Here is a 27,498-nt window from a genome sequence, read left to right as displayed (position 1 = left end):
AAGGAATTAGGTCGTGAACCATTTACGAGAAAGTATTTCGAAAATGTTTAAGCAACCGAGTGAACGCGGAAACGATTAAATAAACGTAACGCACTAACTAACCATGGTAGGAAAGTAACCATGGTTACTTTATCAAATAGTGAGCTAAGGTATAGGATGATCAACCAAGGGCTAGAGAATAGTAAGCTAAATGGCTAAGCTAATTAAGTTAGCTTGTAAACTAGGAAGCCTAGCTAGATTTATCCAAGGATTTGGCAACAAGAATAAATCCTAGGATATATACTAGAGAATAAAGATCAATTACAAGCTACCACTTGCATCATTTCCAAGAAGCAACCAAGAAGCAACCAAGGAAGCAAGCATAAAAATACTTCTTCTCTCCCAAAACCACTCCATTTGGCTTCTTCTTCTTTACCAAGAAATTAAATTCAAAACCTCAAGTTCTAGCCATAGTTAAATCCTCCCATTAATTATCAAGCTTCCTAACAACCGAACTAAGTAAGATAATTCTTTGATCTCTTTTTATCAAGGTTTGATGAGTGAAATAAAATCAAGAAAGTTGCTAGTGAATAGTATGAATAGTAACTCTTCTTTGGTTTCTTGATTTCAATGGTGGTTTTAGGTTCCAAAAACTATACCAAGCACTCCCAAGACTCCACCATCCTCAAGAACACGTCTCAATGCTTCAAGAAAGGTAAAAATCTTTGACCCAAACTTATTTAAGATTTAAGTTCAAGATCCTTTTAGTATGTAGTTGTAAACCTAATTTTGGTAGTGGTATTGTTGAAATCTTGATGTTTAGCCATGTAGATTTAAGGTTGATTGTTGTTGACTCAAGAATATAATGTTCTTGAGAGGAGTTAGTGTGTTGATGATTATATGTTGATTGTTGGTGGTAGTATAAAGATTTAAGGCGTAAACGAAACTCCGATCGTAAACGTTATCTCAGTAAAATGAACAAAACGTAACTTTAAGTTTCTGCAGAAAGTCCTGAGGAGATAAGCTGTAGTTTCTTGAAAAACTTGATTATGATAGACAATGTTATAAGTATCGTTTAGGCGCTTGAATCGCTTGATTCCGATTTACGGATCAAAAGTTATGGCCGTTTTACTAAAAGTAGTTCACGCGACAAAAACTACTACTAATTACGAAGTTTGAAAATATAAAGGATCGACTTAAAAATATTCATAAATCATGAAATATTTACAGAGAGTAATAAATATAGTTTATTAGCTTCCATAAAAATTTCAAGTAAAAATGTTGATTTTTCAATTTTATAAAAATGTCGGAGCCGAGGTCGTGCGGAGTACGAATGTCAAAACAACCCCCTGTTAGGAAACTGTCACTTCGGGATTTTCACCCCTGTTACCAGAAAACTATTTTTAAATGATGTGTCCTAAATTTTGTCTCGATCGCGCACGCGAAAATGATGCATCAATTGAGTTAACGGTTTGAGAGATATCAACGTTTTAGTGAAAGCGGTTTGAATAGTAAAACTCCGTAGTTGACCGAACTTTTAAAATGTTTTTTACCTAATTAAATTCATTTTATCAAAATGAAAATTTTAGGATAAATATTACAATCACTCAAAAAGCTCCTCGAGCTAGTTTCGTATTAAAATATTAATTTTAAGATTTATAAAAAATGTTAGAGTGCAAGCCGTGTAATAGTAATATTCGGTAAAGTCAATTCTAGAAGACCACTTTGACCGTCCGTATCAACGAAGCAGTGATACTTATTTCGAGTCGGTCAAATAATGAAAGTTATGAAGTATTGAACTTATTAGAAATATAAGTTGGTGATGACAGTAGGAATACTAATTAAGATTATGATATTTGTTGATTAGAAAACCCGGAATGAGAGGAAGTCGGGGAAACGTGTCTTGGACTCCAGACAAGTTTTCAAACCCTACCTTTTAAGAACTGTTGTGTTATGAATATTTTTTCAAAACTGTGATATATGCATGAGATTTTTTAAACTGTTTTATGAAGTTCGAGATATATTACATTTCTCTATTGTTGATAATTTCTAGTATATGTTCATACCGAGTTCGAAATGTTATATTTAGACCGAGAGTCGGTCGGTGTAAGCTTAGAAAAACTCGGAAGTATCCTGGAGGAGTTTATAATTGAGAACGTTAATGCTAGAGAGTAGCGTGGCATGTATATATTTTAGACCGAGAATCGGTCAGTAAAAATTTATGAAAACCCGGAAGTATTCCGAAGGTGTTTATTTAAGAATATTAGCGCTATAGTAGAGCGTGAGGTATAAGTTGTAAGACCGAGAGTCGGTCAGTTTTGTTTTTATAAAAACCCGGAAATCATTCCGGTGATATTTATAGGGCGATTAAAGTCCATAGTAGTTACGTTTCAAGGGACTCAACGTCCATTTACGAAATACTAAACACCTCGAACTTTTATTAAAACGATTTCCAAAGATCGCATTCCCTCAACTATACTTTATCGTTCGAATAATAAATATCTATTTACTATTCATTTATTATGGGAGAAGTATTCTCCAGTGAATATTTATTTCAGACTCGATTAAATATTAAAGATTATTATATTACTTAAATATAAATTAGTTGAGGAATATTATTTCAAATATTCTTTTCAAGTAAACTCATTCGAGGTTTAATTATTTATCGATTATCATTTAGCTACTTACTATTTATTAAAGGGTTTATTTATGATTTAAAATCGTAGAACCGGATTTAGATTACTTACTGATTTTCAAAAATCATTCGAATAATTTCAGATCGTCGGAGAATATTATCCCGACTTATTTAATATTTTGAATATAGTTTCAAGGAGAAACTTTTCCCCCTTATTTAATTATCTGTTGACAACGGTCAACTCACATGTTTAGTACTTCCTCCGACAATTTTGGAAGTACGTATATATATATATATATATACATTTCTATCTTAGTAAGATAAACTGTTTCTATCAACAAGCAAAATGCTTGGGGAACTTCGATGTGGTTCGAGTTCTCGAGATATGATAGAATTCTTTTTAAAAGGACAAGGGAGGGCTAGGCTCTGGCACTATGTGTGCTAGATGGACTACCAAAGGTACCGCATGCGAAGGTACTCTGTTTACTCAGGAACTTGTGAAGTATGTGTATACCCAAAATTGGGACACGTAGCCCGAATGCGGCAAGGGTGATAACCGGGATACGAAGGTGTCATCCTTCTACTAGTAGAAAATGTTACTATTATCGTATTACGACTGATAATCGTATGCGGTGGCTCCAACGAATGTCCTATTCTTCCAATTGGAATTATGATGCAATACCGTAACCCAGGCCTAGGTGTTGGGTTTACCATTAAGGTATTCGCAGGATAATAAAATCCACTAAAGAATTGTTTTCATGAGAAGGTGTGTGTCACCACGGATAATTATTTTTGAATAAAACGTAATTATCATATATGATGTTTTACGTGAGTTTATCATACAGTTATTTTCATACTGTACATTATTATGCCGGGCATTATAGCTCACTCTTGCTTTCTTTTAAATGACACAACACAACAGATAACCAGTATGCCGGTGTGGGACTTTGTCGCTTGCAGTCATGGGGAGAATCCCTGGCAGCTTTATCTCAGGTGTGCCAGAGTATCAGATAGGTATAAGATATTAGTCGTAATTATTATAACTTCATGTAGGGGTTATGAATAATTGTTTGAGATCCTGTAAAGTACATTTGAGTTTTAATAACAGATGATACTTGTTGTACGTCGTTTCTAAGGCTATAACTTGTGAGTGTGCGAGATTGGGGATCTGTTATATGGAATTATTAGATTATCAAGTTAATGCAGGTTACACATGATTGAAGGATTGCGTGACGACCCAAGTTCCTGACCCCGGATTTGGGGGCGTTACATCAATATTGAAACTTCAGCTAACAAGGACAATGCACATCATTCAATGAACTCTATTCTTTCTGAATTATCAAACTCTACCTCTATCAAATATGTTAACAAGAAGAAAGTACCCAACACTGTCTGGGTTGCTAAACATACTTAAACTCATTATGTGCAGGGCAATAAGAAGAAAGTCATATGGATCATAGATAGTGGATGCTCAAGACATATGACAGTTGATATGGCCCTGCTCACGTTAGTGACTTTTGGAGACAAAAACAAAGGCTTGACAATTTGATATGGAAAATTGATCTCTGGAAATGTTGTCATTGAAGATGTAGCACTGGTAGCTGGTCTTGAAGTGAATATTCTCAGTGTAAGACAATTTGCAGACAAAGGTGTTAGGTCACACATACTGTAGAAGGAGGTTGAATACAGTGTTTACTACAATCAAATCGAATTAAAGAACACAAGTAACAAAACATAGATTTTATTTAACACAATAAACTCTGTTACAATATGGAACTGTCCTCTCAGTGATGAACAAATTATCACGAGAGCTGCTAGGGTTACAATGAATAATAACTTCGATAATGATAACACCTATGGTGTAAACCCTATGCCTGTGTTTATATACTACACAGTTACAAGATAATATTCTAATTGATATCGAATATAATTCTGCTTCCTAAAATATATCAATCAGTTATCTTTTCTTCCAAGTATTCTATTCTTCATAGAATTCCTTCTTCATGCATATTTCTTCTTGCGTTTGTCTTGATCTTCTTTCCTTTCAATCAGCCGCCTGCCTTATCTGAAAGTCTCCTTAAGTCTTGATATTATCTCCTGAGAAATATCTCCTGATAACTTAAGTTCTGATATCTTAAGTTCTGACTTCAGTGTAAGTACTGATTTCCAGTTAAGTACTGATTTGTCCTGTTTAAGTAAGATCTAAAAACTAAACACAAATCATATTAGACATGACATCAAAAATATATCTAACAATCTCCCCCAACTTGTAAATTAGCATAATATACAAGTTTAACAGATATTTGATGATGTCAAAAATATTAAGTACAAATGCATGAGAATTTGACCAGATAACTACAACTTACAGTCCTTTTAGCTTTACCATCCTTAAGATTTGATATCAGCTTCAGTCTGTATACACTTCAGAATTTAAGCAGTTGTAGATCTTCAACTTGGCTTCAATTTCTGATCTCTTTGATGTCAGGAGTTGTTCTGAGATAGTTTTTCAAAAGACATCTCTCAGCATATTCAAGTTCATTAACCATCCTCCTTTTAGCATTTTTCAATTCAGCTGTATCTTCACCAGTTTGAAAAATAGCTGCTCTGAGATCATTTATTTTAGCTTTCCTTATGTCCTGATCTAGTCTGATCAGAAATGCCTTGTCAGACTCTAAATTGAATTCCACAGCCTTATAACCCAGAAAAGTAGTTAAATCTTAGCAGTGTTAGGCTTCATGTCAACAATATCACCTTTGTGATCTCTGTACTTGGGACAATATGGGCTGTCATACTTTACAGAGTAAAGCTTCTTCTGTCTTTGAATTTGTGACTTTAAATAACCTGCAGCACCATCTGTTAATCTATTTTTCACTTGAAGTAGGAATAGAACATGTTCCAGTTCTTTAAAATATTTCAATGGAATAGCATTTTGCCTGATATGGAATACCCTTCCATCTGTCATAAAATATAACAAGATATATTCTTTCAAAACAGAATGGTAATCCATTTGTACAGATTCAAGTTGATTCAATCTTTCAGGAGTTGCTCCTACTCCTGGTTCACTTAAGGAAGTTGGATCATTTGTAGTGTTGTGTACTCTTCTTTCATCAGAACTATCCAATCCAGATTTATCTCTTGCTTCCTTTCCTGTAGCAACTCTTGCTTCAAAACCACTTGTTGCAGTCTTCAAAGGTTGAGTCTGTTTAGCTTTGGTGAATCCTGGTAGGAGTATCTTTGAAGGTTTAACATGAGCAATGTTAGAGGTTTCCTTTTCCTTATCTTCTCATATCAAGCCAACTTGAGCTATGTCAGAGGCTGCTTGCTTCACTGTCATATCAGAGTTTACTAAGTCTTGACTTTGAACAATATGAGCCATGTCAGAGGTTGTTTGAGAAATTTTCTTTGTCATCAGAGTAAAACTAGCATCTTCTTCATCAATTATTTCTTCATCCATGACTGGCATATAAACCTTTACAGGTTCATCAACTTTTTCTTTGCCCTTGGACCTTGAATCTACTTCCACTTGTGATTTAGCTTTGGCCTTAGAATTTGTTCTTTCTTTTATCACAATACCCTTAAGCTTTGGAAGTTTCTTTTCATCTTCAGAAGCTTTAGATTTAGAGTTGACTTTTCTGCTTTAAGTCTAGCTTCTTCTTCCTTTAGACTCTCAAAGTCCATTCCTGGACTTTCTTTAAGAAATAATTTCTTTGAAATTTCTTCATCAAGTTCCAGATGATCAGTAGAACTTATCCTTTTACCAGTATCAGAACTTATTCTTCTCCCAGTATCAGAACTTGTTCCTTGACTTGTAATTCTAGATTTACTTGATGAAAATCCTTTGCCTTGACCTTGACCTCTACCCTTATTAGAGTTTCCCTGGTCATTATTTCCATCATCCTTTCCCTTCAGTGTCTGAATAGATTTATATTTGGACTTAATCATTTTCTCCCCCGTTTTGGAATCAGCGGGTAAAAGAAGAGAGACAAACAATTCCACTTAGGATTGGATCTCATTGAGTTGAGTTTGCTGAGAAGCTTCATTCTTTAGAATTTCATCAATCTGAGTTTGTTGCTTCTCCTGAGTTTTCTCAATGTAGGCAATTATGTCAAAGGCTGGCTTGAAAAATCTGTTATTTTCAAGTTTCACATTCATATCTTGCTGGATCAAGGTTTCTTGAATTTTATTCACCTTGGCATGAGTTGTTGAGTGTTGACCTTGAAGGTGCCTAGTACTTAATGCAGTAACTCTCAGTTGTGCCTTGAAATCATCATTTATCAGCATTTCATCAGCTTTTGCCAGATGTTCAGCAAGAATCTTTTTAGAAGGAATAAAACTAACTGTGTTCCATTCCTTAGTCCACTCCTTTCCTCTAGGAGTTTCACTCCAAGGTACTGGTACTTCTCCTCTAACAAACTTCTTGACTAAACAGCTTTATTAACTGTTTGGTAAGGTGCATGCCCTGATGGACCAGCTACATCAGTATTTAAATTAGCAGCAGCTTCGCCAGTAGTTTCAGCATTATCAGCATCAGAACTTATAGATCCAGCAGTATCAGCATCCTCTGATAGAATAGCAGTATGTGAGGCAATCGAGGTTTCAACATCATCCTCTAAATTCTGATCTGCAGCTAAGTTCTGATCAACAGCCAAATCTTGATGCCCACCTAAAGTCTGATTTTCATCATCCAGATTTTTAATTGGTGTAGTTGGAATATCTTCATTGAAATCAGCATCTTGAATTGGTGTTGTTGGTGGAGTGAATTGAGTTGCTGGAGCTTCCAAGTACAGAACCTCAGGCACAATCAAGTTATGAATATCAAGCACTTGTACCTGGGTCTTCAGTATGTACTTGTTCAATTATAGGTGACACAGGAGGTGTAGACACTCTGTCTTGAGCAGTTTCTGGTTGTGCAGAAGGAAGTGATTCAATAACAATTGGTTCTGTTGGGATCAGAGATTCTTGACCCCCTTCCTTAGCTGCTTCCTCATTATCTGAATCTGACTCAACTGTGTCCCTGTGAGCTCTTTGATTTTTCATTTTCTTCAAGGGTGGAGACACTATAGGAGCTTTATCATCAGGATTTAACTTTCTAAGCCTTTTGAGAGGCCTAGAACTCCCAATTACAGTATCTTTCTGAGAAGAGATCTTCTCAGCTTCTACAATAACATGTTCTGATGTTTGAACCTGTTACTCAGTTATTTCCTCAAATCAACAAAATTTAATCAAAACATTCATCACAAAATAAAATTAAAAATCGATGAAGTAAAGATTAATAAATTGCAATTAAACATGCACAGTCACATAATTTGAGAAACAAAGAACAAATCTTGCAATTAAAGAAAATTTCATTGATATATCAGATGAGTACATTTCATGAAATCTATCAATTACATGCAAAAATTACAAGATAGTCCTATTCTACGATTCTTAACATCAACAGCCTTAGTCCTAAGCTAGGAAGACCTAACGACTAGCTTATTCTGCTGCTGACGAAGAGCACTGCAAGACGAATGATTCGTTCTTGCTGACGGAGAGCTTCTCTCATTTCCTCTTCCAACCTATCAAGATGGAGATGGTACTCCATTAAAAAGAACAAGAGTTATGTGTGAACCTCTTGTGGAACTGAGTTCCAAAGCTCTTCAGGAATGGCAGTGACATGCCACTCCTGTTGCCATTCATCACAACTCAACTCGATGTTAAAGGTTTCATAGTTCAGGAACAAGTTGAAACGAACCATTTTTGTTGATGAGAATAAAAAGAGAGTGAGTTTGTGAGAAAATAAAAGGTGTTTTGGCTGGAATGAATAGTCGGTTTAAATAGCCAATAGAATACCAAAGAACGCGAGGACTGGTTAAAAATTATAAGTAAAAATAATGACCCCTCGACTCCCTAGACTGATGTGTAATAATAACAGTCAGTAAAAGATCTGAAGCCATATTTATGGGCACGTGATATAATAATAATTACTGTGTGCATACAGTTTTTCAAGACATACACGTTAACCACTAACCCATAATGATTATGACTGATATTTCTCACATAAACCAATATTCTGTAAAAATATGATCGTTCAAGTAATGACCAAAAATAAACCAAGTAAATAAATACTGCCACATCAGCATCAGAACTTGATTATTATCATAATTTAAAAGTCATCAGAATATGGCTTCTTAACTCGAAAAGTGAATGTTTATTCCTATAATTCTTCACACAAATACTGATATGGGTTCAACAGAACTTCCATCAGAACTTGTCCTCAGAATTTATGCAACTAACACTTAAACTGTTCATCAAAAACAACATTTATCACCACAGTAATTTTCATCATTCATATGGAGTGCATGTGTGTGCATTGAGCTAAATATCAGACAAAGAGTAAAGTCTGATTCACTTCAGCACATCTTAGAAATAAGGCATAACTAAGAACTTTGCTCAAAATCTGTCATTATTCTGAAGTCTACTATAGAATGAGTTCATGCATGAGTCCACCTCAACTGTTTTGTGCTCATTTTATGCATCTTTTGTAATTCCATTTTACAGTGGCTTCTCAGTGTAAGTGAGTCACGACTGCTTATCAGAATTTATGTTGTTATCAGAGTATTTCTCCAGTAATCATAGAGTATGAAAAGTCACCAAGAAATTTTTTTGCTTTTCTAATGCATATTACTTAATACCAGTAATGCACTTGGGTCTTCCCTTCCACATTTTTACTCTAGATCTCAAAGGAGTACCTGATTTTTATTTCTTTTCTTTTTCTTTTGATAAGTCTTTTGATAAGTGAGGCTTATCAGCACATAGTAAATCCATCAGATTTACTAACATCAGAACTTAACAGATAAGAAGCACCATTCTAGTTTTTGACTTAGTAATAAGATACACAAAGTAAACTTTAACTAAGCTCAATATCAGAATTTGCTTGTGTCAAAAGATTTCCACATTAAAAATGACTTCAAACATGGGATCTTTAGTATGTTAAAGACTACTAGGTCAGCATCTATCACAGTTATCCTCATTGGATTGAATAGTCACAGAAATATTCATATCACTATCAGAGTTTAGAAATTCACATTAGACAACAATCAGCACTTAAGCAAATTTCAATTTAAGCACAGAATACACAAAGATAGTAATATCTGTAAATACTGATCATAAAGTCTGATGTATCAGAACATAAACTAGGCAGATTTAGAGAAAGAACCTGAAACCATTCCAAGTTCATTTACCAATCTTGTAAAAGTAGCTTCACATAGTGGTTTTGTGAAGATATCTGCTAGTTGTTGATCTGTTGGAACAAAATGCAATTCCACTGTACCTTCATCCACATGTTCCCTTATGAAGTGGTACCTAATGCTGATGTGCTTTGTCATTGAGTGATGAACTGGATTACCTGTCATAGCAATAGCACTTTGATTATCACAATAAATAGGAATTTTAGAAAATTCTAACCCATAATCCAGTAACTGATTATTCATCCAAAGAATCTGTGCACAACAGCTTCCTACAGCAATGTATTCTGCTTCTGCAGTTGATATGGAAATTGACTTCTGTTTCTTGCTAAACCAAGAAACCAATCTGCCTCCAAGAAATTGGCAGCTTCCACTTGTTCTTTTCCTGTCAATTTTGCAACCTGCAAAATATGCATCTGAGTAACCTATTAGCTTAAAGTCTGATTCTCTAGGATACCCCAATCCCAGATTAGCTGTACCCTTAAGGTACTTTAAAATTCTTTTCACAGCTATTAAGTGAGGTTCTCTTGGATCTGCTTGAAATCTTGCACAAAGACAGGTAGCATACATGATATCAGGTCTACTTGCAGTAGATAGAGTAGAGAGCCAATCATACCTCTGTAATCAGTAATATCTACTAATTTACCAGTATCCTTATCCAATTTTGTTGCAGTGGCCATAGGAGTGGATGCACTTGAACAATCTTGCATTCCAAACTTCTTCAACAAATTTCTGGTATACTTAGATTGACAAATAAAAGTTCCTTCTTCATTCTGCTTGACTTGAAGGCCCAGAAAATAGTTAAGTTCTCCCATAATACTCATTTGATATCTTGACTACATCAGCTTGGCAAACTTCTTACAAAGTATGTCATTTGTAGAACCAAAAATGATAACCTCTGTCAGTACTTGTTGAAAGCTTGGCTTCATAAATGTTACCATGCCTGTATCCTTTCAGAACAACTTTGCCTGTAGATTTGCTTACAACTTCACAGTGTTCTTCAAAGAAATCCACATGATAACCTCTGTCACAGATTTGACTCACACTCAGCAGATTGTGTGTAAGTCTTGAGACCAGAGCTACTTCTTCAATGATGAGATTCCCAAGATTGATATTGTCATATCCCAGAGTTTTTCCAATTTTACCATCTCCATAAGAAACACCTGGGCCAGCTTTCTCTATAAAGTCTGATAGCAGGGCTTTATTTCTAGTCATATGTCCTGAACATCCACTGTCCAGAACTAGGATGTTTTTCCTATTGCCCTTTAAGTCAGCAGTATCAGAACTGCTATCAGCATTTGCCATCAAGGAATAGTTCACCTCACTTTCAGAATCTGAAGTGTCTGTCCAGCTTTTCTTCTTTGTGACAAGAGCCTTTCCTTTGTCACTCTTCACTTTCTTGCAATCAGGAGATATGTGGCATTTCTCACCACAGTTATGGCATTTAATATTTGAGTAATCTCCTCTGTCAGACTTTCCTCCTTTGCCTTCAGATTTTCTGAAACTCTGCTTATCAGAACTTGCACCTTTCCTGGAAAATTTCTTTCCCTTTCTGAATTTCCTGTATGCAATCCTTGTGATTTCTTTCACCATAAGAGCACACAGCTTCATCATCTCTTCATCAAGATCCATCTCAGGTAAGCTTTCAGTTTCTGAGTCATCATCACTATCAGAACTTGATGACTCAATATCAGACTTTGTGATGAGAGCATTTCCCTTGCCTTTTCTTGAGGTAGCTACTTTAGGGGATTCCTCCTCAACCTTAAGAGCAATTATCCTTGACTTTCTTCCATTCCTCTTGCTTCTTTGTTCCATCTCAAGTTCATGAGTCTTGAGCATCCCATAAATTTCATCAAGAGTTGTTTCATCAAGATTATGGTTGTCTCTTATAGTGGTGGCCTTCAAATCCCAACTTTCAGGAAGAGCTAACATGAATTTAAGATTTGAATCTTCAAGATCATATTCCTTGTCAACTAGTGACAAATCATTCAAGAGTTTGACAAATCTGTCATATAAACCAGTTAATGACTCATCAGGCTTTGAGTCAAAGTGCTCAGACTCTTGAGTGAGTATAGTCCTCTTGTTCTTCTTAATTGAATCAGTTCCCTGGCATCTTATCTCCAAGGCATCCCATATCTCCTTTGCAGTCTTGCAGTTAATTACCCTGTTTGACATGGTATTATCAATGGCACTATGCAGCAAGTGTCGTACCTTAGCATCCTTTGCAATCGATGAGATATCTTCAGCAGTATAATCACTTTTCTCCTTTGGTACAGACTTTGCTGGTTCACCTGCAACTACAACAGAGAGCTTGGTTGGCTTGTGTGGTCCTTTATTGATTCTGTCAAGGTATTCTGGATCTGTAGCTTCCAGAAACATAGACATCCTCACCTTCCATATAGGATATTCAGATGGTTTCAGTATGGGAACTCTAATAGTCTCATATCGATTATGGATTTGAATCTTTGGAGGTTCTTCAGTTTTGGTGGGCTTGGTTGGAGTTTGTTCTTCTTCATACATGATTGTTTTTGGATCTTAAACTGTTTGTGTGTTAGCAGATCTGCTCTGATACCACTTGTTAGGTCACACACACTGTAGAAGGGGGCTGAATACAGTGTTTACTATAATCAAATCGAATTAAAGAACACAAGTAACAAAACACAGATTTTATTCAACACAATAAACTTTGTTACAATATGGAACGGTCCTCTCTCAGTGATGAATAAATTATCACGAGAGCTGCTAGGGTTATAATGAATAATAACTTCGATAATGATAACACCTATAGTGTAAACCCTATGCCTGTGTTTATATACTACACAGTTACAAGATAATCTTCTAATTGATATCGAATATAATTCTGCTTTTTAAAATATATCAATCAGTTATCTTTTCTTCCTAGTATTCTATTCTTCATAGAATTCCTTCTTCATGCATATTTCTTCTTGCGTTTGTCTTGATCTTCTTTCCTTTCAATCAGCCGCCTGCCTTATCTGAAAGTCTCCTTAAGTCTTGATATTATCCCCTGATAAATATCTCCTGATAACTTAAGTTCTGATAACTTAAGTTCTGATATCTTAAGTTCTGACTTCAGTATAAGTACTGATTTCCAGTTAAGTACTGATTTGTCCTATTTAAGTAAGATCTAAAAATTAAACACAAATCATATTAGACATGACATCACAAATATATCTAACAAAAGGTTTCAAGGTTTTATTTAACAAAGAAGAATGCATTTTTATCAGCTAGAAAACTGGTGAAGTTGCTCTGAAAGGAGCAAGGAAAAGAAGCTTATTTGTTGCAGACTTGGACTCAGCAAATGAGGATGGAATTTGTTACTTCTACACCAAGGCATCTGTAGAGCAAAGCAAACTATGGCATAAGAAGCTGTCTCATTTGAATTTTAAAGCAATCAATACTCTAGTTAAAAAGGAGTTGGTGAGAGACATGCCTAATGTGGAATTTGCTCAAGATGAAGTCTGTGATGCTTGTCAAAAAGGAAAAATGAAAAGATCAAGTCATAAAAGTAAAACTGTGAATTCTATAAGTGCACCTTTGTAACTTATTCACATGGATTTATTTGGACCAGTTAATGTCTAGTCAATTTCAAGAAAAAGATATGCACTGATGATGGTGGATGACTACTCAAGATATACATGGGTAGAATTTATGCACTCTAAAGATGAGACTCCACACATCATAATTAAGCACATCAAGAAGATCGAGAAGCAGGCTGAAAATCAGAATTGTGTGAAAAGATTGAGAAGTGATAATGGAACAAAATTCAGGAATGCAACCTTAACTGAATTCTGTGAAGACAAAGGCATTGTTCAAGAATTCTCAGCTACTAGAATACCTCAATAAAATGGGTTAGTTGGGAGAAAGAACATAACACTAGTAGAGGCTGCTAGAATAATGCTACAAGATGCAAAGTTGCCAACTAGTTTTTGGGAAGAAGCTGTGAACACTGCATGCTATACTCAAAACAGATATCCCATTAACAAGAATCTTAGCAAATCACCCTACTCAATCTTGTCTAAAAGAAAGCCTACTGTGAAGCATCTTCATGTATTTGGAAGTAAGTGCTATATTTTGAAGGACAACTCTGAATATGTGGGAAAATTTGACTCTAAAGTTTTTGAGGTGATTTTTCTGGGATATTTTAATTGGAAAGAACTTCCTACAAGGTCTATGTGCTTGAACAAAAGAAAATTATGGAAAGTACAGATGTTACTTTTGATGATGACAAGTGCCCATGCTTGGAATGCCTTGATGAAAATGAAGCAGAAGCCCTAAGTTTGAAAATCTCAATATTGATAGTGATTCTGATGATAAAGCTGAAGTCAATACAAATCATAAAATAGATGGAGAGTCAACTGAACAAGTGAATCAGGAGAATGGAAGATCATCTCATGGACATGAATTTGATAGCACAAACTCGGGGGGGGGGGGGGATAGGAAAGTTCTACAAGCCATGCAAATGGTGAAGAAAACACAGAAAACTCAAGTCAACAAACTCACACCAGAAAGTGGGATAAAAGTCACACTAGATTAGCAATTATTGATGATCCAACTCCTGGAGTGAGGACTAGAAGTGCAACTGCAAATGAATGCCTCTATGCATGTTTTCTTTCATAAATTGAGCCAAAGAAAACTAAACAAGTCTTTTTTAACCTACTTGGATATCTGCTATGCAAGAAGAACTAAATTAGTTTGAGAGAAATAAAGTTTGAAAAGTGGTTCCTGCACCAAAGAACAAAAGTATAATTGGAACAAAGTGGGTGTTCAGGAACAAAATGGATGAAAATGGAATAGTCACCAGAAACAAAGCAAGGTTGGATACAAAAGGCTACTCATAGAAAGAAGGAATTGATTATGATGAAACTTTTGCTCCAGTTGCAAGACTTGAAGCAATAAGGATTTTTCTTGCATTTGTTGCACACCTTAAATTTCAAGGTATATGAAATGGATGCGAAGTGTGTATTCCTTAATGGTGAGTTGGAAGAAGAGGTTTATGTGCAACCGCCACCTGACTTTGAAGATCCAGAATTTCTAAGTTTTGTAGACAAGTTACTCAAGGCTCTCTATGGACTTAAACAAGCACCTAGAGCTTGGTATGACATATTGTCAGAATTTTTGATTAAGCATGGATTCACTAGAGGTACTATTGACAAGACACTCTTCTACAAGAAATATGGTGATGATATGATCCTAGTTCAGATCTATGTGGATGATATTATCTTTGGTTCTACAAATGAAAAGCTTTGCCAAAGATTCTCTAAGCTTATAAAGAGTGAATATGAAATGAGTATGATGGGGGAATTAAGTTACTTTCTTGGACTTCAAGTCACTCAAAGAAGTGATGGAATTTTTATCAGCCAAACTAGGTATGTCAAAGATTTATTAAAAAAGTTTAGTATGGTTGATTGTTCACCTGCATCTACACCAATTTCTACTGCTATAAAGTTGGATGAAGATAAAAAAGGTAAGAGTGTAGATATCTCTAGCTATAGAGGAATGATTGGATCTTTGTTGTAATTAACTGCAAGTAGACTAGACATCATGTTTGCAACATGTTTGTGTGCAAGATTTCAAGCCAATCCAAAAGAATCACATTTGATGGCTATGAAGTGGATTTTTAGATACTTGAAGGGGACTCCAAACTTGGGATTATGGTATCCTAAGGGAACTGGTTTTGAAGCTGTTGGATACACATATGCAGATTTTGCTGGATGCAGGGTTGACAGAAAGAGTACTAGTGGAAGCTGTCAATTTCTTGGACAAAGACTTGTATCCTGGTATAGCAAGAAACAACAATCTGTGTCAACTTCCACAGCTAAGGCAGAATACATAGCTGCTAGAAGTTGTTGTGCTCAAGTGCTTTAGATTAGAAATCAGCTAATGGACTATGGCCTAATGTTACACAAAATTCCAATTATGTGTGACAATACTAGTGCTATATCTATTGTGGCTAATCCAGTTAATCATTCTAGAAAAAAGCACATTGATGTAAGGTACCATTTTATTAGAGAACATGCTGCAAATGGTACCATTGAGCTTATTTTTGTTCCAACAGAAAAACAATTAGCTGACATTTTTACTAAACCTTTGGATGAAGTAACTTTCACCAGACTTGTAGGTGAAATTGGAATTCTTAATTCTTCATCCTAAGGTAAGAACTCAACTAATGTTTTGCAGAAGATTAATTTGTAATAAATCAAAATTTATTTGATTAATTGGAAATTAACTGAAATATGAATTATAAAAATTTCAGAAATCTCTGCATATTTATTTTTCAAAATTCAAATTTAGCTTGAAATTTTACAATTCTAAGAAAACTATCTAAATGTTGATTTGCATTTTCAATATGTAAAATTAGCATAAGGCACGATCAAACTGATCAAAAGTATTTAGAGAACTGAGTTCTCGATAAGTCTAATTGACTTATCGACAAGTCATTTTTAGACTTCTCGAGTGAGTTCTCGATAAATCAATCCCCTGACTTCTCGAGTGACTTCTCGATAAGCTTTATTATGACTTATCGATAAGTCATTGTAGAGTTCTCTATAAGTGTTAACTCACAGAGTTCTATACAAGTATAATTTTAGACTTATAAATAACTCAGAACTGGAATAATTTAATTCAATAAATTATTTTAGTAAAATACTTTTGGAAAAATTTATTCAGACTTTATTTGAATTTATTCAAATAAAAATTGGAAACAATTCAGTCCATTTTGGACAAACTGAGTATTTATTTGACATTTCGACAAGTCAGTTTTAGTTCTCTAAAAGAGTAAATTAAAATGACTTCTCGATATGTAATTCTCTTTTCAAAATGACTTCTTGATAAGCAAATTCTAAACATTTATTTTTGAGTTCTCGATAAGTCATTTGCTTTTACTATAAATACTCAGACATCTCGACATACACATACTTATGCCTTCGAGAACTCTAAGTGACCTAGATTTTTCTAAGCAAAATTGATTTCTCTCTTATTTCAAACTCTTTCTCTTCAATTGTTCTTACCCACTAAACTTCATACTCTTCTCAATGGCAACAAATATTATTGTACCCTTTATCCCAAAAGATACCAACTTTCTTGCATTTTTAGATACAAATCAAGCTCCTGAAGCTTTCAAATGCTTTGTGAAGTTTCTTTCTGAAACATACTTTGTGGGAGCTCTTACTGCTAATCTTGTGCTTTACTTGGATGTTTTAGGGGATTTATGGAACACAACAGTAACAAGAACATCTGTGCATGAGAACCGGCTACATCAATTGTGATAAATTGTAGAATCAAGGGCCAACAAGTGGAGATTTTTGAGAATGATGTCAACGTAGCATTAGGCATACCTACTGACAAGCTGGCGGAGGCTCCAACTCAGGATAAGCTTTATGAATTCATGGACTTTATCAATTATTCTGAGAAGATTAATCTATCAAGCATGAACAAAATGAATCTGAGGAGAGAGTGGTCCTTTCTTTTTAATTAAGTGATAAGGGCTTTCACTTGCAGAAAGTCAGGGTTTGACAACATCTCTAGTGTTGTCCAGAAGCTGGTCTACTCAATGGCTCACAACAAACAGATCAATATAGGACACTACACATTAGAGGAGTTGAGCACCAGACTAACAATGCCATTAGAGTCAAGAGGTAAGGAAATTTTTCATCCTAGATTCATTATGTCTACTTTAAACTATAAAGTTAATGACATATATATGATAGATGGTGTAGATAGATCATTAGTAGGAAATTATAAGCAAGTGTCCAAAATTCTATTTGGATCACTATATACAAAGAATAAGGTACAGGTGGGTTTTAAATTAACTCCATTCATGTTGGAAAAATTTAGTTCTTATCCTTACCCCATGCCTGACATGAGGACAAATGTTCAATCTAGTATAGCAATGGTCCATGAACTTATGGAAGTACTAACACAGGAACAACAACAGGGACCTTCCAATGTTGTGACCCTTTCTTCTATACCAATAGAAGCTAGGAAACCGACCACTTCATCCTCCCAAAAGGGTGAAGTGAGTAAAAAGAAGAGAAAGTAGGAAAACCTACCAATTATAACTGAGAGTGGTGAGAACAAACACCAACAGAGTCACCCTAGGTCAGAAAACCAAAGACGGGTAAAAACTTAGAGTTGACCACTCAAGCCACCTCTGCATCCTCTCAAAAGGATGTAGTTGTAAATAAGGGACTTAAACAGACTCTAGATTACCCTCTCAAAAGGATGTCTCTATTGAAAAGAGAATTAACCCAAATGCACCCTGTAAAGAGTCTGCACAACCATTAGGGATGGCCATCGGGTCACTTCGGGGTCAGGGAGTGCTATCCCCGACCCCGATCCCCGAACCCAAAATCGATCCCCAAACCCACCCCGGTCCCCGAACGGGGATTATTTTACTCCCCGTTCCCCGCCCCAAACGGGGAAGGGGGATCCCCGTGGGGATTTGGGGAAATTTTTATTTTTTTCGTTTAATAAAAATTGAATTTTAAATAATATTTTTCAATAAAAATTCACATAATAAATCATAATATATAGATTATCTTTTAAATTTAATATTAATGTTTAACCTTAATTTGAATTAATATTTATTTCTAGTATAATAATAAACAAAAATAATATTATTGTAATGAAATAATATCACGATAAGTACATTTAAATCATATAGGAGATAAGAAATTGAAAATAATAATATATTTTATATATTTCAATATTTATTTGAGATATATATATATACAATATTATTTTTATTTAAAATACAATTCGGGGTCGGGGATCGGGGCGGGGAGACACTAATCCCCGCACCCGTTCTGATCCCCGATTTTTTTACACATATCTCCCTGATCCCCACCCCGTACCCGAAAAAATCCCCGATTCCCCCCCCCCCCCCGGTTTGGGGCAGGGATCGGATCGGGGTCAGGCGGGGCGGGGAAATGCCCATCCCTAACAACCATCACTTGAACAAATTCATATGTATGGGAGGAGAAATAAGGATGGCAAATACAAGGAGATCACATCTCTTGAAGCTCCCTCATCTATTCAGGGGGAGTTGCCAACACTCAACACTGAAATTCAAAATCTTATCTCTAAAATTTGTTCTTCCTACACAGAACCTGAATCTAATTCTCAGCTACAATCCCAATCAAGTGACTTGGTTCAAGAAACCTTTTTCACCACCCAGACACCAAATTTAGATGGTGAGAGGCTACTAGCTGGGGTAGACCCTGATGACACCATCACAAATATGGGGGATTCATCAGTTTTTACTAAAGACCCCATGGTGGTTACAGATGCACTTTCATGTGCAAATCAACCTTCACAGGCTGTAAGGTTTGAGGGTAAAACTCCTGAGGGGGAGCTATCTAAATCCTCTCCTATAACACCCTCCAAATACGGGGTATAGATTGGAGGCATTATTAACACTAACTACTCACTAAACCTGTACAAGAAGAATATAAATAAAATAATTACCCCGAACTACTACTGCTCAGGATCTTTTCAAGGTTAAGGATTGAAAACAAGAACTACAAACCAACTTTATTACAAACCAGTTTAAAATATCTATCTCACGAATTCTCTTTATTACAAAACATTATTCTATCCACATTTTAAACTAAACAACTTTTATTCAAAATACCACTATTTTTTATTCTGCTACACCTGATCTGGCAACTCAAAGCTCTCTTCCGGGATAGAGACAAACACCCTTGGTATAAGAGGGTCCCGCTGCTTGACTCGCTTCTTGACTACTCGGTTTCTGATGGGTTTCATTCTCAACCTTAATTGAAAAACAAGGTGAACAATAATAAAAGAGGGTGAGCCAAAATTGCTCAACAAGCCTGCAACAATATATATATAGTATAAAGAGAGAAGAATAAATGAATTGGTAATCTGCTGGGTTGAACAACCATCTGTTTCTGTATAGAATAATAATTTGTCATTACTGGCGAGTGCCAAATGAACAAGAGTGGAAAGAAGAACCAACATATGCACTATAACCTGTTGATCAGTCAGGATACAGTACGGATCTATACCCAACTGCATAGACCCAACCAACATAAGGGGTACCCAGGCAACTATGGCCTCATAATCAAGGGTCCGGTTAATACCCGGCCCGTATCGTAACCATCCAGTCCATAGCTTAGCATCCGGAACAATCGGTATGCTTTTGATGTATCCCAACATCAGGATATATCAGAGTATATGTAATAAGGGTATCAACATTGGAATATGAATAGAGGATTCAATAAATTGGGAGAAATCAAGAATCGAAATAAAATAGAAACAAGAATCAATAATTGTGTAACAATGTATATGAACAAGAATTATCAAAGTGTAATTGATATGGGAAAGTGGGGTATATTTCACTATTCTGAACTTAGAATAGGGGAAAAACTTGCCTGGTGTGCACTTCACCTCGTATGCCTCACTCCCTTCTGTCTCTGGCTTGATTCGCCTTGTTGGTACTAAATCTATCATGGAAAGATATTCGTTTAGATAACTTACTATTATTCCCAAGGAACTAACAATGACATTTACAGAAGGGGGTTGAATATAAATCTCAAAACTTTTTCAAGTTTTGAGCAGTTTCAAAAGCTAAGTGTATGATGAACAGATGTGTGTGAATTGCTTTAAGCAAGTGCATACAGATGTATATTTAAAACACAAATGTAAAGAACACAAAGGCTTTAAAAACTTTTCTGGTGGATTTGTTGTTCCACCAGAGATGTGTATTTCAGAAAATCTGTGATACAAAGAATTGTTCAAAGCTGCTTCCTAGTACAAACTAGATAATTTTCTCTCTGAATTTTTCTAAACAGCTCTTGAAAATTCATACCTAATTACTAGCTGCAACTTGGTTTATATATCACCAAGTAATTCAAGTGAAGACAAAGATAAAATAAAATTATAAAATAGTTCTTCACATGTTTCTTCTTCATTTCTCTGTCCAATGCAATCTAAGATAATCTGTGAATCTTTGAATACTTCCTTGTTTGCACCAGAATGGAAATGCTGCTTTTTCTTGATTCCTCCAAGAGGCTACCACATTCCAATTGTCTCTGTCAACCCATGTGCCTCTGTCAACTTATGAATTGTCACTATCAACTGCTATGGAACTGAGCATCCATTGAAACTTTCATCCGTTGGTGGCTTTATTCGTTGATGCTCTTATCCGTTGATGCTTTAGCACTTGAAGCTTTATCCGTTGATGCACTAATCCGCTGATAAATGTTATCCGTTGAAGCTTTAGAGACATTCGTTGAGGCTTTGTTTCTCATCCGTTGAAGGTCTTTAATTTATCAGTTGATACTACTTCATTTATACAAAATTACAAGGCATGAAATATTTACAATTAGCCCTCCTATTTGCATATCCACTAGTAGTCAACATGACTTATAATTTCCTACAACTTCTAAGAATTATAACTCATTTACAAAGACTGAAATGTGCTACAATACTAAACTTATTTCTAAGTAAAGCTACTCCATCAACGGAAAGCCAAAGTGGTCTTATCCGTTGAGGCTACAAGCACTAGATTTCTACTTAAGTGTTTTGTTTAACTTATCATCAAACTAATACACATATATTCCTAATAATCTCCCCCTATTTATGTCTACTAGAATTGTAGGCATAAATTCAGGGTTAACTTGATGATAACAAAACACTTGACAAATATATGAATTGAAACTAGGTAGAAATTCAAAAGTGCTGCAAAAGTGTATGTACTGAGATAGAGTTGAAGATTTACAGTGTTTCCAAGGGTGCTCCTTTAGCCTGAGCAAATCAGTTTCTTTTCCTTTGTTCCCTTGTTTTCTTCCCTAGCCTCCTGTCATTTTCCTCTACTTGGAGTTGGAGTTGTCTGTAGAATTTAGCTTCATCTTCATCACTGATATCCAACTTAGATTGCATGTCCTTGAGAGTTTCATTACTGGCAATCTTAAGCTGGTCTTCAAGTCTGAAAAATCTTCTGACTCCTTTATTGTCTCTAAACTCCATCAACCAATGAGGTGATTTATGAATTATAGTTCCATGCTCTGGGATGAGTAATGTTCTAGGCAAGGAATTTGACTCCCACCAAGTCTTCCTTATGCTGGCAATCTTGTTGAGAATCTCAGTCTTGGCAGTCCTGGTAAAACCAGTGTCCCTTTTTATAGCTGAGTAGACTCTAATCAAGGTAGAATAGCCCTCATTTAGAATTCTTTGAAGAGGCCAAGTCCTTTCCACACTTCCTTTATACTTGAACACTAGCCTTTCTGGTAGCTGTCCATGGGCATTTATTCCCCTTACTTCCTCCAGCTCATCCAGGTAAAGTTTAATATCTGTATATTCTTTTATATCACAAATATGAACATAATCATCCTTTGAGGCTTGTGGCTTAGGCTTAGGTTTATGTTTCTGAGTGAATTTACTTGAGGTTGGGGGAGGTGTGGATTTGGATTTTCTTTTCAGTTCCTTTGGTGGTGGAGAAATAGTTAAGAAGGTACGCAATTTGATGGTGTCCCAATCAATAGGTTCCCCTTTAGGGATGACTGGTTCACCATGGATATTGATACTGGGATCAGCAACAAAAGGTTCAGGAATGGAAGGTTGTGGTTTGGATTTTGATTGGATTACTTCAGTGTCATCTTCACTCTTCCTTTTTGCCCTAACCTTTTTTCTGTTACCCTTCTGCCATTTCTTTCTTTCCTCACTTTCTTCTTCCACACATTCACCAACCATATTCCCCATATTCACATTTATGCTTTCAGTCTTGTTTCCTTTACTCTTGTCTTCAATCTTCTTCTGTTCTTCAATTAGACTTGACTTTAGCTGTTTTTCAAGCTTTGCTTGTGCTCTTTTGTCAGCCTTCAGCTTTTTAGCTTCTTTCTTTAGCCTCATGGTCTCTTCCCTCTTGGCTATTGAGAATTCGGGATGCCCTTGAATCACACAGATACTCTTTCCCTCTCTATAGATGATAGCCATATTCATTCTTTCCACTACATCCTTGGTCTCTTTGTGCTTTATGATATTACCACCCAAAACTTTGTCTTCATCAGGCTTTGGAAGAGGAAAATCCACTTCTTTTAGCTGAGCATGAGTTAGAGGGTTCTTTGTAGAGGCCTTGTTGAATCTAGTGGTTGGCCTGAGTACCATGGGCTTCAGGTTCCTTTAAGAGGTTTCTCCAACCTTATTCCTCCTTACTGGCTTGTGCTCCATAATGATTGACTCAACTTTTGTGCTATGTTTCACAGATAGAGATTTTGCAGTTGTAGAACCAAACACTTGTTGCATCCTTTCATCAATTTTCCTCCTTTGCTCTTTCACTTTCATCTCAGCTGCTGCTAGCTGGATTAGATCAATTCCATCAAGCTTTCCTTTGATTTGAAGTGTTGGAGAAGTAGTGATGGCAAGAACTAGCACTTTGGATATTTGAATGTGTGTAGATGGCTCCCCTTCCTCTTTATTCTCCCCCTTTTTGTTATCATCAAGGAGAGGGGTCAAGCCCTCTGCTTTAGCCAGTTGCACTAGAAGACTAGTCTGGGACTATTGATTTTGAAGAATGGTCACCATAGAGTTTTCAATAATTTGAACTATTTCCACCAATTTGGCCATCTTCTTTTCAGCATCTGATTCTCTTCTCAGTCTCACTAACAGTTCCTGCATGGTACCAAAGGGCATGATTGTATCCAGCTTCTCAGTATTGTAGGACTTTAAGTCAGCTATATCCTTTTTGAGTTCATCCATACTTAGATTCTGTCTTAATTGTTGTAGCTTCATGAGATGTAGAGAATCTAAGTGGGCTTGAAGAATGGCCTTGGTACCAGCATTGGAAGTTTCCTGGATTGCCTTTTGGATAACCATGACTTGTTTAACTAAGGATACATTGAAATGCCCTGGTATAGACTCCTTTGTCAATGCCCATTCAGGTAACTCTGGAATAGAACTTGAGCCTACACCTCCCCCTAAGCTCATGCTTCCATCAAAAGAACCAGAGTCATCATTATTAGAATTTACTCCAAATTCTTCAGATGGCTCTCCAGCAGAAGGCATCATATTGACAGCAGCTTTATCTCTTTGTAGAGATTCTGAAGTATGTACTAGGTTTAAAGTCTTTTCTGCCTCCTCATTGCCCTGAGTAGCCAACAGTTGATAGGCTGACACAGGATGAGTAAAAGTGTCAGCATCCAAGGAAATGTTATCAATTTCAGTTTTGTAATGTTGCTAAAATTGTCTTTCCTTGTCAGCATCATCCACAATCATTGACTCACTAACAATGGCTGGATCCACCCTTATACCTCCTGTACCTGCTTTTCTCTCAATTTCTCTCTTTTCTTGCATCAGGGGCTCCCCCTGGCTCACACTCCTCACACCCTCACCTTCACCTACTAAGGTGGTACTCCTCTCACTTTCTTTTGCCATGCTAGAAGAAATAGCATGCATATTTAGACTCTCAAGCTCTCCTTTTTCCTGGGAGCAACCCAGCCTCTCACTCAAGTTTTCACTCCCTTCCCCCAGCCCTAGAAGTGATTGTACAGTAACCATGTCTTCTACACTTGGAGTTAATTCAGTTGTTTGTGTAGAGACCATCAACGGATAAAGAATATCCGTTGAAGTTTAAACTGATGGTATCAACGGATAACTGCTCCTAAGCTTATCTGTTGAAGAACAACCACTTGTCAACGGATGAGGGATATCCGTTGAAGAAGGAAAAGAAGTAGAAATTGAAAGTGATATAATTGTTGAATCTGTGTGGATTGATTTTAAATTAAGTGACACAGATTCTTCAACTAGGTCTGAAAGAATTGGCTGATGATCCAAAAAATCATCTAAAAGATGATGATCACCAGTACTTGAGTGGGGCACCTCCCTGAGTTGTAAAGAGGGAGAATCAGGAATTGATGTGAAGATCATGTTCACATGCAGAGATGGTGATGGAGAATTTGGTGATTGATGTGTGTCAATTTTGAGAGAATGGGGCTGTGACTCCACATTTGTTGGAGTCACATCAAGCTGAATTTGTGAAGGCAAAGATACAAGTGATTGTATCTGTGCAGTGTGTGCACCCATTATGGAAGCTAGGGTTTTGACCTTCTTTCTTCTTGTGAAGACTTTTACAGGGGAGTGTGTGGCTTCAGTGACCCTCCCTCTTTTGTTCTATGACCCTGGTTGGGGACTATTTTTAATAGCTACACCCTTTTGGGAGGGTGCAACTAGGGATGAGTTTGAATCCTTTTTAACCACCACAGTCTTTTGAGAAACTGTGGCTTGGCTAGCTTGGGTACCACTCACCTCTCCTACCTTATTCTGGGGGTTTTCTTTATGTTCACCCTCCCCTACCACTAACACCCTGTTCACTCCCCTCATGATTTATGGTAGTTGTTACAACTGTTGTCTTTTGAGAGACAACAGAGGTGGCTTTCTTTGACTTGGGTTTTGAAACTTTAGATTTGGTGGCCTTGGTAGAAATCTGTTGGGGCATTGACACAGATCCCATGGCCACACTTGAAGGCAAAGAAATGATGGGGTTGGAAGTAGTAGGAGTTGAAGAAGTATTTACCTCACTTACCTGAGGTGCATCCATGATTGGTAAGTATACCAATGGCACCTTACTGTTGAGGTCAATCCTTAAAAGATCTGCAAGGACCCTCTTCTCTTGTACCCAGCATTTGAGTTTATTACTCTCATTATTTATGACCAAACCTTCAGCAACATGGTTAGCCAATAACATAAAGAATCTAGCATAATAGATGTTATGAGTTCTATTAGCTTTGTTACCTAACCTAGTACCCAATTCTAGCATAACATAGTTGTTAAAATTATAGTACCTATCAGAAACCAGCATATAGAGCATATTAACAAGAGCTGAAGTTATTGCATCAAAATTACTAATTTTCCCAGAGAAAACCTTGATAAAGGCATCACTGAGGAAACTCCATTCTTTCCTAAGGCCTTTTCTCTTAATACGGCCTAAACTATTAGAATCAAGGGAATAGCCTATGGAATCTAACATGCTAAATACATCATTATCAGTGTGTGGTGTCATGGCATTGATTTCAGGTAATTTATAACAGGACTGTATATCATCAGAGTTGATACAGTAATTCTTACCTTTGAGAGAGAAGGAGATGGTCATATCAGTGGGGTTGAACTCAGCAGTTGTCCAAATCTCCTCAACTACCTCACAGTAAATCATTGGGACTTCCAGCATTGCATAGCTCAGTTTGCAGTTCTTGATGAAATCCATCATCTTGTGATAATCTGAGTGGGCTTCATTCTTTTCCACCAAAGCTACGAAATTGTTTTTCTCATAGACAAACCCAGTTTGGGACATTATCTTTACTACCGGTGCCATTGTTGTGGGTAGGAGTTGCAGAGAAAAGTTGAGAGTTTTGGGAGAGAAAGAGAGTAAAAGCTTTTTAAAATTCAAGAAAGCGTAAAATGAAAATAAGAATTCAAAGGGGCTTTTATACTTTCTCAAATTAAAACATAAAGAGAACAATATTTTTTAAGTAAATTACAGCCGTTTGAGAATAAAAGAAAACTGTATGTATTCTAAAAACTGCCTTTAATACAAATACATATAACTGTATATATATATGTATCAACGGTTAAGAAAATAGAATCAACGGCTGTGACTCATTCAAAACGACTGATGTGACAGTTCAACGGATGAGGTAAACGGTCATCCGTTGAAGATTAACACAGTTTTATCCGTTGAAGGATAAATTTCCAGAAATGTATTTGTCTTTCAACGGATAATGAACATTCGTTGATGGAACAACTTTGGCTTTCAACGGATAGAAAATATCCATTGATAGGATAAACTTTACTTAAAGCCAATTTTGCTCTTGCAACAAATTCATTTCAGACTGCATAACAAATTACAATTAGGACATGAATTTAGAAATAATTAAGCATACCTAGCTCACTTACCAGTCTTGTGAATGTTGATTCATCAAGTGGCTTGGTAAATATGTCTGCAATTTGTTTTTCACTTGGAACAAAATGAAGTTCCACTGTACCATTCATCACATGTTCCCTTATGAAGTGGTACTTGATGTCAATGTGCTTGGTTCTTGAATGCTGCACTGGATTTTCAGTAATGGCAATGGCACTTGTGTTGTCACAGAATATTGGAATTTTGTCAATATATAGCCTATACTCAAATAGTTGATTCCTCATCCATAATATCTGTGCACAGCAACTACCAGCAGCAATGTACTCAGCCTCAGCTGTTGATGTAGAAACATAATTTTTCTTTTTACTGAACCATGACACAAGCTTATTACCTAGAAATTGACAGGTGCCAGTTGTACTTTTCCTGTCTATTTTGCAACCTGCATAATCTGCATCTGAGTAGCCAATTAGATCAAAACCAGACTCTCTAGGGTACCAAATTCCTAGATTTGGAGTCCCTTTGAGATATCTGAAAATTCTTTTAATAGCAACTAAGTGAGATTCTCTAGGATCAGCTTGAAATCTAGCACAAAGACATGTAGAAAACATTATATCAGGTCTACTAGCAGTTAAATATAGAAGTGAGCCAACCATGCCTCTATAGCTTGTAATGTCCACAGACTTTTCAGCCTTGTTTAATTCAAGCTTAGTGGAAGTAGCCATGGGAGTTTTTGCAGATGAACATTCCATTAAGTCGAACTTCTT

The sequence above is a fragment of the Apium graveolens genome, chromosome 9, assembly GCF_009905375.1.
Source record: "Apium graveolens cultivar Ventura chromosome 9, ASM990537v1, whole genome shotgun sequence".
Lineage (NCBI taxonomy): Eukaryota > Viridiplantae > Streptophyta > Magnoliopsida > Apiales > Apiaceae > Apium > Apium graveolens.
This window is presented reverse-complemented; position numbering follows the sequence as displayed.